This window comes from Ornithodoros turicata, chromosome 1 (genome assembly GCF_037126465.1).
Source record: "Ornithodoros turicata isolate Travis chromosome 1, ASM3712646v1, whole genome shotgun sequence".
NCBI classification, from domain to species: domain Eukaryota; kingdom Metazoa; phylum Arthropoda; class Arachnida; order Ixodida; family Argasidae; genus Ornithodoros; species Ornithodoros turicata.
In genome coordinates, this window is record NC_088201.1 from 98,498,079 (window position 1) to 98,510,996 (window position 12,918).

Genomic DNA, 12,918 nt, shown 5'->3' on the forward strand with positions numbered 1-12,918 from the left:
TATGTTTGTAGCTCAAACGTCGCCATATCAGTACTGGACAGCTGTTTCGACCTTGTTGGGCCTCATCAACAGTACGCAGGCAGGCAACGTTTGAGTGGATGGCGTCAGAAGGTCACGTAACACGTGATTCCTCCCGTCAGGGTGAGATAACTCACTCACTGAAAGCCCAGTGCAAAGCCAGTGAAGTATAAAATGAAAAAAATAGCCGGAGCTCTTTGGCTGCACGTATAGCATATGTTTGTAGCTCAAACGTCGCCATGCCAGCACTGGACAGCTGTTTCGGCCTTGTTGGGCCTCATCAACAGTACGGAGGCGGGCAACGTTTGAGTGGATGGCGTCAGAAGGTCACGTAACACGTGATTCCTCCCGTTAGGGTGAGATAACTCGCTCACTGAAAGCCCAGTGCAAAGCCAGTGAAGTATAAAATGAAAAAAATAGCCGGAGCTCTTTGGCTGCACGTATATCATATGTTTGTAGCTCAAACGTCGCCATGCCAGTACTGGACAGCTGTTTCGGCCTTGTTGGGCCTCATCAACAGTACGCAGGCAGGCAACGTTTGAGTGGATGGCGTCAGAAGGTCACGTAACACGTGATTCCTCCCGTCAGGGTGAGATAACTCACTCACTGAAAGCCCAGTGCAAAGCCAGTGAAGTATAAAATGAAAAAAAATAGCCGGAGCTCTTTGGCTGCACGTATAGCATATGTTTGTAACTCAAACGTCGCCATGCCAGTCCTGGACAGCTGTTTCGGCCTTGTTGGGCCTCATCAACAGGACGCAGGCAGGCAACGTTTGAGTGGATGGCATCAGAAGGTCACGTAACACGTGATTCCTCCCGTCAGGGTGAGATAACTCAATCACTGAAAGCCCAGTGCAAAGCCAGTGAAGTAATAAATGAAAAAAAAAAATAGCCGGAGCTCTTTGGCTGCACGTATAGCATATGTTTGTAACTCAAACGTCGCCATGCCAGTCCTGGACAGCTGTTTCGGCCTTGTTGGGCCTCATCAACAGGACGCAGGCAGGCAACGTTTGAGTGGATGGCGTCACAAGGTCACGTACCACCACTACCACATTTTTTTGATACCCAGGTTCGACAGTTGGCTTCTGTATGCCAACAGGCCAGACTTGTTAAGCAAACCAAGGGGTCAAGTGCACAACAGTTACAGGTTGTGCTCTGCGCACTTCCTAGAAGCAGATTATATGGATCCAGCTCGCACTCGACTGAAGAAGTCTGCTATACCTAGAGTCCCAGTGCACAAAGATGGACTCAAGTTTCTTGCGTCACAGGGTACGTGGCCAGAAAATTTTTCACCTTAAAATAAGAACCCTTCATGGAAAAATGAAGCAGAAGTTAAAGGAGGTTGGCCCTTTGCGCAATTGAGATTAGATTAGATCCCTGGATGCACACAACCGGCGACCACCCAAGCAGCACAATGTACTGAAAGTCGAGTGCAATAGGGGTGGACGGTATGTGTCTTATCAATGTTCTTTAATTTCACGAGTGTGTTCAAGGCCTTCCACCTACCCGTCCACCCCTATTGCACTCGACTTTCAGTACATTGTGCTGCCTGGGCAGTGTAGTGATGATTAGGAGATTTGATAATGGACCGGGCGCTTTTGATAAGCCAATTGTGCGCTAGGCGATAATGGATAGTGCTACATGTGTGCAGTCGTGACGAAGCTACTCGAAAGTGGCCCTCATCTCTATGTGCCTTCGCCCCCGAATCCTGTGTGCAGTTATTGATTCTGTGCATGTTTGTACTCAGAGGTCTTCCTGAACAATGTCAAGACCACGACTACGCAAGCCCGCTTCAAGAGGCAACCTTGCATCTTGACACAGGTAAAGCAAAACTAAGGAGTGGTTGATACTCATCACGATGATAACGTAAGAAATGCTGCTATTCACTGACCACCGCACGGCTATTAAAAATATTTAATCCGCAAAATATCCATCGACCCTGTGATTAAACACAAGGTGAAAGAAAGCTTCAGCAGGGCCCTGAAGAACAATCTGCTGGGAATATCGGCGCCTCCTGAGACTTTCTATTATGTATATTCAAGTGGGCGGCGGGTAATGACATGACGGTTTCGCGGCGATTGCGCTAATTTCGTTTTTAACTGATACGTCAAGTGAAGGTAATCCTTGCGTTAGGTACAGGGGCAGATCCAGACACTCGGTTTTGGGGGGGGGGCGGTTTCTTTTGCGGAGCGCGTAGTGGGGGAGGGGGGAGAGAGAAATCCAATGTATAAACTGACGTTTTGGGGGGCGATCGCCCCCCCCCCCCCCCGTGGATCCGCCACTGGTTAGGTGTCAGAGGGTACATAGTTGTAAGGCGCACTGGTGAAAAAAATAGGTTTCGGGCAAAAGTAGGTTGTGAGAAGGTGCTATGATCCCTGAAATTGTTGATACGCCAATCCTAATTCTTTTGAGAGCTGAGACACGCTCAGTATTCCTTCCCGTAGTGTGTTGCACGGGAAGAAACGCTTGAAGTAAAAGCGTAACATTCATTTCCACTTTGATTTTTGGTTCTCGCATTCCTAAATACAAAATTGGTCACGAAACATACTAAACAAGTAAAATGAAATGCTTTCCATACTTAGTAATATTACCGCTTATAATGCCAAAGTCGAAAGACTTGCGGCGCATGATTTAATTTAATTCTTGAACGATCCTTTGCATGAAAAAAAATATCCATAGTGAAGCATTGTTGCTCTGGGAAGGGAAAGTTGTAAAAAGGCATTTCAGGGCTTAAACTTTAACAAAACACATCTTAAACAAATCACATTGTCTTCTCTCATAAGAAAATATTAATATATTCTATGTTTCTTAAAATTATTCCTTGTAAATGCATAGTAGCAGTTGCCTCAAAGTGTATCACCTACCGTCTCAATGAACACAGTGTTCATAGTTTCAATCCTTTGTTTATCCTTTTGCAACAGGAGCATGGCATGACCCTACAGCACAGTCGTCAAGACTTGCCTTGCTAGACCATTCGGTGGAAACTTCAATATACCATAAGCCTGGGCGAGCTGACAATGATGGTATGTAGTGGTGTGTTCTCTTTGGCAAACCATCATATGGTCATGGAATTGGTTTTGACTGAAGACACTCTTTGAACCCCTCAGCAATGGACACTGACTCTGAGGCATACCTGGCATCCAAGGAGGTTGACGGCGATACATTAGTTTCCATTCCGGCTCAAGTCATAATGCCGATATGCAAAAATAGTGTTACAGATTCAGCCACTGAGAGCTATCCGACATCAGACGTTCAGGTAGTAGTGGAATGCACAGGTAAGTATTTTTAAGCAGTACACGTTGACTGCATGCTACTTCTTGCATGCACTACTTGTAGTATTGAACGACGGTATTGATGATGGCGCTACCAGTTCAACTGGTTCCACTTCGCAACCAGTCGACCCCCAGGAGGTCAATGGTACTTATGTTATAGCTGTGGCTAAAGCTATTTTCCTCACCATTTGTTAAATGCAACAGGTACAAGCTCCAGCATATCTACAACCACAGACGGAGTCTCGTAAGGTGCAGCAGATACAAGCTCCAACATAACTATTCCCACAGATTCAGCCCAGGAAGGTGCAGCAGGTATGTACGCACATCTCAGCTGTAAACTATACTCCTAATTGCTCCTTATTACATAAACTGTAGTTCTTACTTTGTGCTATTTTGTCTACCAACAGCTATGGATGTGACCACTGTCATTCTCCCACAAAGAGACTCAACACGGGCCACTTCTCAAAACAAGAGAGGAGCAAAGAAGCGGAAGTACTCGCCCCAGACAGAAAGACGAATAGCAAGACTGCAAGAGAAAGTCAACAGGTACCGAAAGGCCCTGAACAGACTCAAAGCCAAGGAACAGCGGACCAATTTCACAAAGGAGGACTCTCTACGTGTGCTCAAGGGGTTTGTCCCCAGTGCTGTCTATACTCTGCTATGCTCTCAGGTGGCCCTATGTTCTGTAAAAAAACAAGGAAGAAGATGGTCCGAAGAAATGCAGAAATTTGCACTCAAGTTATATTTTCATGGTCCCAGAGCATACAGGTTTCTTGCCTGTGTGATGACGCTGCCCTGTGTCAGGACAATAAGAAGGTGGTTGTCACGTATCCGCATGAAGCCTGGCATCATTCCTGGCGTCATTCAAATCATTCAAAAGGCAACAGAACACTGGGCTAGAGGTGAAAAAGCCTGCTGCATTCTGTTGGATGAAATGTCCCTCAGCAAAGTTCTTCATTATGACCCAGGAGAGGACATTATCGTAGGATTTGCTGATGATGGCACAGAGAGGACACCACGGATTGCAAACGTCGCCTTGGTAATGTTGTTGTCTGGGATATCCCGACAGTGGGTACAGCCAGTTGACTACACTGTTGCTTGCAATGCTACAGGAGCAGAAACTATGCAGAGGCTCTTGCTGGAGCTAATTGTCAGGTTGAGGGAAGTGGATGTTTGGGTGAAGGCCGTGATATGTGACCAAGGCACAAAAAATGTCTCCCTCGCTAGTCGTCTCAACATCACTGCTGAGAGTCCTTTCTTCTCAGTCAATGGTGAAAACGTATTCTTTCTATTCGACACACCACATCTACTCAAGTGTGTGCGGAACAATCTCCGAGCCCATCAGCTGGAAATAGACGGAGATATCATTGACTGGTCGTACATTGTTTCACTGCACAAAAGCTCGCACCTTCTACGTCCCAAGCTTGCGCCCAACTTGTCAGACAAACATGTCTACAAATCTGCATTTGCAGATATGAACGTCAAGAGAGCAGCGCAGGTCATGAGCTTTACTGTATCAGTGGCCATTCTAGTTCTGATATCTTTGAACGAAATCCCAGCCACAGCAAAGCCAACAGCGGAGTTCCTCGAGAGGATGGATGTACTCTTCGACAGCATGAATAGCTCCTCGGTGAGAAAGACTGGACAAAAGAAGAGATACGCACTATCTGAGACGTCGGAGCACATTGCTCTCCTCGAGGAATATCTGCAGTATATAGCGAAATGGAAATTCAGAAGCCCACGGCAGCCACGCACAATTGAAAGCTGGCAGATCTCCATCAAAGCAGTTCTCCTCCTGTGGGAAGACCTCCAGAAGAACTTCTCCTTTCCGTACTTACTGACACGGCGACTTCAACAGGATCCATTGGAGAACCTGTTCGGAATACTGCGTCAGCAACACGGGTGCAACGATAACCCAAATGTTTTCCAGTTCACCGCCGGACTGAAACACATCTGGGCTGCCAAGTTGATGAGATTATCAAAAGAAGGGAACTGCGAAGACGACACTTCACTTTTTTTTGTCCGAACTTGGAGCTGCGACCACTGCGACATCTTCGACTGAAGATGCGATACCTGCCAGTACGGAGGTGCCACAGCCTGGTGAAGGTTCAAATCCTCTGAATGTTGCCGGGGACAATGCTTGCATTGTTGATGAAAATGTGATTTACTACCTTGCTGGGATCATTGTAAAGGACTTTCTTGCTGAGAAACCGGACAACTGTGCGTGTGAGCGTTTTTTAAAGCCAGAGGACAGTGAGATGTTGGCTGGTACACATCAGTTTCTGGCCATGCTCAGAGCAAACGATGTACCCGGGGAGGTATTTGGTGACGTCACAATACCTTCTGCGAACTGCTTTGAGCTCATTCAGAGGATGGAGGAGATGTTTGTCGACCTGATTGGGTCAGCTGCACATCTTCCACATATCTGTAAATACCTGTGTACAGCACTGACTCTCGAAACTGATATATTCTGCAGCTCTGTGTGTCAGGACAAATTTGTAAAAATGTTTACTCTTAAGAGACTAAAATGGCATCTCCGCTTTGTGAACCGTTCCTTGAAGTCGCAACGGTGAAGGTACTCTTCAGCAGCACGCAAGATGCGAAAGCTTTCCTCTGCACGCAGGACTGCAGGTGGTCAAGACAAAGATGGTGCTGCTGGAAGTGTAGACGGAGTGTAAGCGGACTGAGCTGCTGCTTTTTTAAAAACATCTGTTAACTTCATTTCAGGGGTATTACAAGCTGTTTCCCTCATTTCTCGTGCTTTCTGCATGAGAGAACTGATGTTCTGAGGCTGCAACAACATAGAAAGGACAAATACATACAAAGCCTCAAAGTGCCTAAGAAATTAACGATGAAAGATGGAAGTCACTGAAAAGGTTAGCCATCTGTAGGACTCGAACCCACATCTTCTGGATTACCGATCCAGGGCTCTATCAATTGGTAGAGCCCTGGACCGGTAATCCAGAAGATGTGGGTTCGAGTCCTACAGCTGGCTAACCTTTTCAGTGACTTCCATCTTTCATCTTTCTGCATGTCTTTGAAGTGTACATATTCTGAATTGCTAACGTAATGCAAAGGTTTGCCGTTAGGCATTATTGCAATGATCTGTTGCTGTGTTGTTCCTAACCCATTAAAGTGCCAACATCACTGCCATGTTATTGTTCGTATATATACCCCACACTGTCTACTGTCTAAGCACCAATTTTTGTGTAAGCTTACTTTCAAGTTTGCATTATATCATGTGTGTATGTTTTCTGAACATTCGTGTTTCATGCGTAAAGGATCCTGTTTCCATGCGCGCATGCATACCTACGTTGTCTGGGCATAAATTTCTCTGAGATCACTTTCAATTTTGCAGCGTGATGAGCGTTTTCCTTACGTATAGTGCGGTTATGCTAAGCTGAGTTCCTTCCCAGAAAAGAGATTGCTGTGCACTATTTGTCACACATAATTCCGTCACAGGCGTGAGCTTATCCCAGTGGCTGGTCACACTGGTTACATTCCATAGTTTTGTTTACATGCCGTGCACGTTAGAAAGGTGCATAAGGTATGCAGTGCAGTGCGGTGCAGACCCCCTTCTACACGCTGTTTACGGGCTGAGCACACCGTGTTCCACAAATGGACACCTCATCGCGCCCAAATGTAGTGACAATAGTCTTAGTATTAAACAGTCACCCCTGTTTCCGATAATCATAGTGGTGCCACTATTTTTCGTCCTATGAATCTTTCATAAACACCAAAGAACGATTATTGAATGTTCTTCCGATTCACAAAGCGAAATCTTGCACAAGCAGCAAGATTTTTGAGTTACATGCATCGCGATATTAACCCACCGGAGAGCTGTGAAAGTAGCGGTGAATTTTTACTTTTATGTCAATTGCTGCCTGAATGTTACCAATTTTACTGTATTGCCATTTCGGAAAACAACCACACCGTACCGGATGTAAACAATTGCAGTATATTCTTGCAGATACTATATATTTCTCATGAAGTGAAAATAAATGCACTGCCGACGAACTTGCTGTTTGCATTGTTGTTTTCAACTGACAAAATAAGTAAAAAATCAGGCGAAGCGCAGCCTACTAACGACAACGCGCCATGTTGGATATGTGTGGGCAGCAATGCATAATCCCGGAGGTCCGCGCACTATTTCATACCCCCGTGTCAAAACTGCGCACGCTCAGAAAGACCCACCCTCCGCTTGGGGCACTACTGAGCTGCAAAAAGTGGCTCCATAGGGTCAACGGAAGTGTCCAGGGTCTGCTTGGAGTTCGTCAGCCTGGCGTAGGGAAGTGACACGATCTTGGGTCGGCACAACAGTGCGTCTCGGCGAGACGTCAATATTCCACGGTGACGACGCCATCTGTGGAGGCCGCAGTGCAAGCCAGCAAGTACATATAAAAAGTAGAAAATTAGCCGAAGCTCTGTAGCTGCACGTTGAGCATATGTTTACAATATGTTATGTTTACAACCCTGTATATATATATATATATATATACACAGTGTGTCCCAGAAAACGTGTCATTGAATTATAATAAAAACACTACGCCACCTAGAATCATGCGGTGAACAGCATTTGTTCTTATTAGGTTTTTGCCACCTCCAAATGTGAATGTCATATACTCCAAGTTTAATTATGTAAATATTTGCGAACTGAACTCGGAAATTTGCCAAGTAAAGGTCACTTTTTTACCCCACCAATATGAAGAGCGTGCCGAATTCACTCAAATTCATGATAATTCACACGGATACTCACGAGCTACCCCATCGGAAAAAATAGCCGAATATCATGCATTTCAGAGCACTGGACCATAGCGCGCGATTACTTTTTGAGCGCAATCGCTCGCAGTGCGACGAAAGGAGCTCCCGAAGCCAGCCCACAGAGTGATAGTAGAAAAAGTAACAGTTCCTAAAATTGGGAGAGGGAAAGCATTATCCCAGCGAAAGTCGGACGTGATAAGCCGTGCCTGTTTTATCTCTTTCTGCGATGTCGGGGAGGGCTGGGTTTCCAACCTCCTTTCATCGGAATGACAAAGATTGCGCTGAAAAATTCATCGTGCGTTATTCTGTGCGACCTTCCCGAATATCCCTGTCAATTATCATTAATTTGACTAAATTAGACACGCTCTTCACATTGGTGGGGCAAAAAAGTGACCTTTACTAGGCAAATTTCCGACTTAAGCTCGCAAAAATTTACATAATTAAATTTACGTTACACGACATTCACACGAGGAGGTGGCAAAAACCCAATAAGAACAAATGTCATTGACCGCATGACTCTAGGTGCTGTAAGTTTTTTTATTATAATTCAATGACACGTTTTCTGGGACACCCTGTATATATATTTAAAAAATATGTTCACACTTTGCTTGGGCACCTTGTATATATGTGTGTATGTTTGTAAGTGTTCATGTTTGTATGTTTATAATGACGGCTGAAATACAGCAAGTCCTGGTTGAAGCTGCGGAACTCCCGGTGGAGGTTCTTCGTTAGCGTGAAACGGCTCAACACTTCCTAGGTTTGCGGGCGCACATTCCCCGTCACCCGCTCCTCGAGAAATTTCGATACCGTCCCGAAAGTGATTTCCAGCGCGTAGCGCAGAGGACACGCAAGGCTCTAACTAGCTTCATAGCTAAGAAAGTCACACTGCCAGACGCCCCCTAGTGTCTGCCTTTGCCACCCATCTTCGTAGGTCTTCCCGACCTCCAGGAACGAAGAGATGAGGTTCCCCCTCATGTCCTTACAGCCCATTTTTATACTGTGGTTGACTCGAAGTTTTTGAAGTCTACCACAGCATATGCCGATGACACATCTCGAGATGGCAGCTCCACCTCGGCATTCGTCATCTCGTCCGATGGCGTAACGGAAGGACATCGCTTTTCACATCAAGCCACATCCACAGCTGCGAAACTCTATGCAATACTTTTCTTTCTGCAGCACATCGTTGATTTTACCCCGTAGGGTTGGTCGTGTTCAGTGACTCCTTATCTGCGCTTCAAGCAATTGAAACGTCTGGCATCCGAGGCCCGTCCGCACCGTTGGTGTTGGATGTGTTAATGCCTTACAACCCTGTCTACTAAGCAGGCCACAGGCTGGTTCTCCAGTGGGTTCCAGCACTTTGCGGTGCCGTGAGGGAATGGAAAGGCCGTCAGCGCCCTAGAAGCAGCTCTCTCGTCTCGGAGACGGACGCGTACTGCGCTGCTGAGAGGAGATCGTCGTACAGTCCTTCGACGCCTCGTGACTCCACTGGCTTCCCGCCAAAGGACCGCTGACATTCTCTACCCAGCCATGCTGACCTGAGTAGATCCAGCGCTCGCTTTCCGCATGCCTCAGCATACCTCTCGTCAAGATGCCGCATTAGTTCAGCGAATGCCCCTCGATGTGGCTTTTACAGCGCAGTGGAGTTACCGCTTGACGCAAGTTGACTCTCCCCAAAGCAGTCACTGCTGTGCTGTAGAAGATCGAGAGCAGATTCGTGTGCATTGCCCACACTATCATGCTTCCCGAGACGTAGTTTCCGGATCCATTAACGAGCTGGACTCTCGTCCCCCCTCTCTTAAAAAAATTGCTTGGTCCCTGGCCACATCCAGCTCCACTAACGCTTTGCCCTCAAAGCTCTCTTCATCTTTCTGGATACGATAGGACTTCGATCCATATTGTGAAGGGGCTCATTATTTAATTCCCCCCATCACCACCAGCAATGGTTTAGAGCACCGTCCCTTCCGACGAAACTCCCCATTCACCATCTCGAAGTAAATTTCCTGTTGCACGTGCTCAAACATCCCCATAAAAGTACTGGAGAGCTGTTTTGGCCTTATTGGGCCATCGTCAGCAGTATGCAGGCAGGCAACGTTTGAGCGAATGGCGAACGTTGCCTGCCTGCGTACTACTGACGATGGCCCAATAAGGCCGAAACAGCTGTCCAGTACTGGCATGGGGGTGTTTGAGCACTTACAAACATATGTATGCTATACATGCAGTCAAAGAGGCTATTTTTTCCCCTTTATATATATAGTTTGCACTATATTGCACTCCCAGTCGATGACCGCTGTTTCCCTCTACTCGAAGCTCGTCAGCCCGGCGCAGGGAAGTTACACAATCTAGGGTCGGCGCTAACAGTGTTCCACGGTGACAGCTCCACCTGTGGAGGTCGCAGTGCAAGCCACCAGAAAAATAGCCGAACGAAGCTATGTGGCTGCACCTTGAGCGTATGTTTATAATTTGATCGTGCACTCCCAGCCGAGGACAGCTGTTTCGCTCTACTTGGAGCTCATCAGCCCGACGCAGCGAAGTAACATAATCTTGGGTCAGTGCTAACAGTGTGTCTGGGCGAGACATCAGTGTTCCACGGCGACAGCGCCATGTGTGGAGGCCGAAGGGCAAGCCAGCAGGTACACACAGGGTGTTTAATTAAACTCGAACCCCACCTTAAAAAAATAACGGCTCATTGCATCACAACGAAACCAACTGCATTGTATTACTAGTAGTCTAAAGTGTTTATAAGTGTTTTTGTACCGCAAGTGACTAAGGTTTAAGTGGAAATTAATTTCCTATTTTTAATTACGAGGATTACAACGAAGACGACAATTGTAAAGTTGTAGGCGCTGCCATTAGAAAACGAATCCAGTTGGTAGCAACCCTCTAGCTCTAACAAATGAATCGTTTTTGCCCGACTCTGCAGACATGGGCCCGAACTTCCGAAACTTGGACAGAGCATCTTTTCGTCGTGTCAAAAGAGAGCTCCATCGCAGAGCCCTCTCATGTCCACTCGACGAACAAGGAGATATGCGATCCATTCCACCTACGCTCTTATCTATCACCCTTGCATGGTGCCGTATCTGCTAGACTGCCAGAAGGCACGCTGACCATGACAACGCGGCGCTTTGTCTTTTTATTGTTTGTTTAATTTCCTCCTCTTTTTTCGTTCTTTCGCCGGGAAGCAACTCAAAGTATGCGACATAAAAGGTTATCTTTCCACGGAAGGACCTTGAACCTGTAGCATGCGTTTACAAAAAAAACAAAAAAAAAACCCGAAAGGATGAGCTGTCGCAGGTAGCATTTGTTCAGCCGCTCTTTTAACGTTTAGGCATTTACTCATTTACAGCCACTCTCTGTAAAATGGTTTGAGGCAGAAGCAATGCTTTATTCCAGCGAAGAGCCAGCGGGTATGATGCATCCCCTAAGTGCTGCACAGAGAGATTATACAGAGAGATTATGCGTTTAATAGCACAAAGAGCAAAAAAGGCCAAACAGCGCCAGAACCATGGTGAGTGTGTGGGAGATGATTATGGGAGAGATGATGTGAGAGAGAAAGGGAGGGCGATAACAACAACAAGTGATAATAACAGGTGAACAGAAAAGAGCAAGATAAAAGTAATTGCCTCTTTTTTGTGTAACCTATTTTAATGACAACTTATTTAACAAATAACAAAGAACAACGTGAGTCTGCAATTCGCACATGTATTCCAACATAACAGAAACGATATTACGAACGTTCAGAGCGGGTGCTCGAAGAGGTCGCCGCGCGTAATCCCACAAAATCGGCATCTCCTCATTGTGTTCTCGGTCGCCATCCGCAACATGACCTCGGGGATTTGACGGCAAGCTTGAGTGATCTTCGCCTTTGGGCATCAGGTGTTGTCGTGTCCTCGACGGACACGCGGTCCTCCACATATCCCCATAAGAAGAAATCCAGAGGCGTAAGGTCCAGGGACCTGGCAGGCCATGGCGCCGTTCCGAACCTTCCCACCCACTGGTTAGGAAATGCGTGGTTGAGATAGGCGCGAGCTGGGCTGGAGCTGTGTGCGGGAGCGCCATCGTGCTGAAACCACAGCTGGCCATATCGCGCGAGTGGGAGGTTGGCGTAGAACTCTTCCACGGGGCAGCGTGACTGGGGAAAGGGAGATCCTGGTGTTTGAGTGGACCCAGAGGTTGTTTTAGACCCGTCAGAGCCCCTCTGGGAAAGCAACACACCCCTTTGGCCCCTGCTTCCCATAGACGGGTGGTCCTGGAAGGCCCTGCCTGGACTACTCAGCTAGTCGCGATCTCCTCCTACTCTTCTTACTTTGTCTCCTCCTCCTTCCTGTTTTTTCCTTACTCACTTTCTTTTGCGGCAAGGGTCAACCTTGGGCAGTTCTTTCAATCGCTGGACTTGGGGAAGGATGTGTTTGTATGCGCAGCACGTTCCCTTGGTTCAGGTCGGTGGTGGCCGACACACCTACTGCACTGTATACCACATATTCTTACATGGACAATCAAACTTCCAAAAGACTCGATCGGCCTCCCAAAAGAAGCCGCAACGAAGTACTCAATATGAATTTTCTGAATGTCACTGAAGAACCCCGGTTCTCAACGTATGTAATGATACATTCAGAGGACCAGAACTGCCCACTTGAAAAAAAAAAGTCTCCGTTTCTGACTGCAAAGGCTCTTGAACAGTTAACTGGGAAATCGTATGATGCCAAAAAGCTGAGAACAGGTGACATCCAGGTTAAAGTTCAGAGAGAACAACAGAGCACAGCCCTGCAGCGACTGAAAAAAATTGGCGATGCTGCTGTATCTGTTACACCACATCACACTCTTAACATTGGAAAAGGCGTGATTTCTGTGGATGTATTGCTGCCATTCTC

General features: G+C 46.7%; 1 long non-coding RNA gene across 1 annotated transcript; it reads left to right on the forward strand.

Annotated features, from left to right (window-relative positions):
- Positions 1-1,038: 1,038 nt before the first annotated feature.
- On the forward strand, positions 1,039-3,027 carry LOC135367001 (uncharacterized). Its single transcript, XR_010414334.1, has 3 exons — positions 1,039-1,286; positions 1,765-1,838; positions 2,939-3,027. It is a non-coding gene; the product is annotated as an uncharacterized LOC135367001 (long non-coding RNA).
- The last annotated feature ends 9,891 nt before the right edge of the window (positions 3,028-12,918 follow it).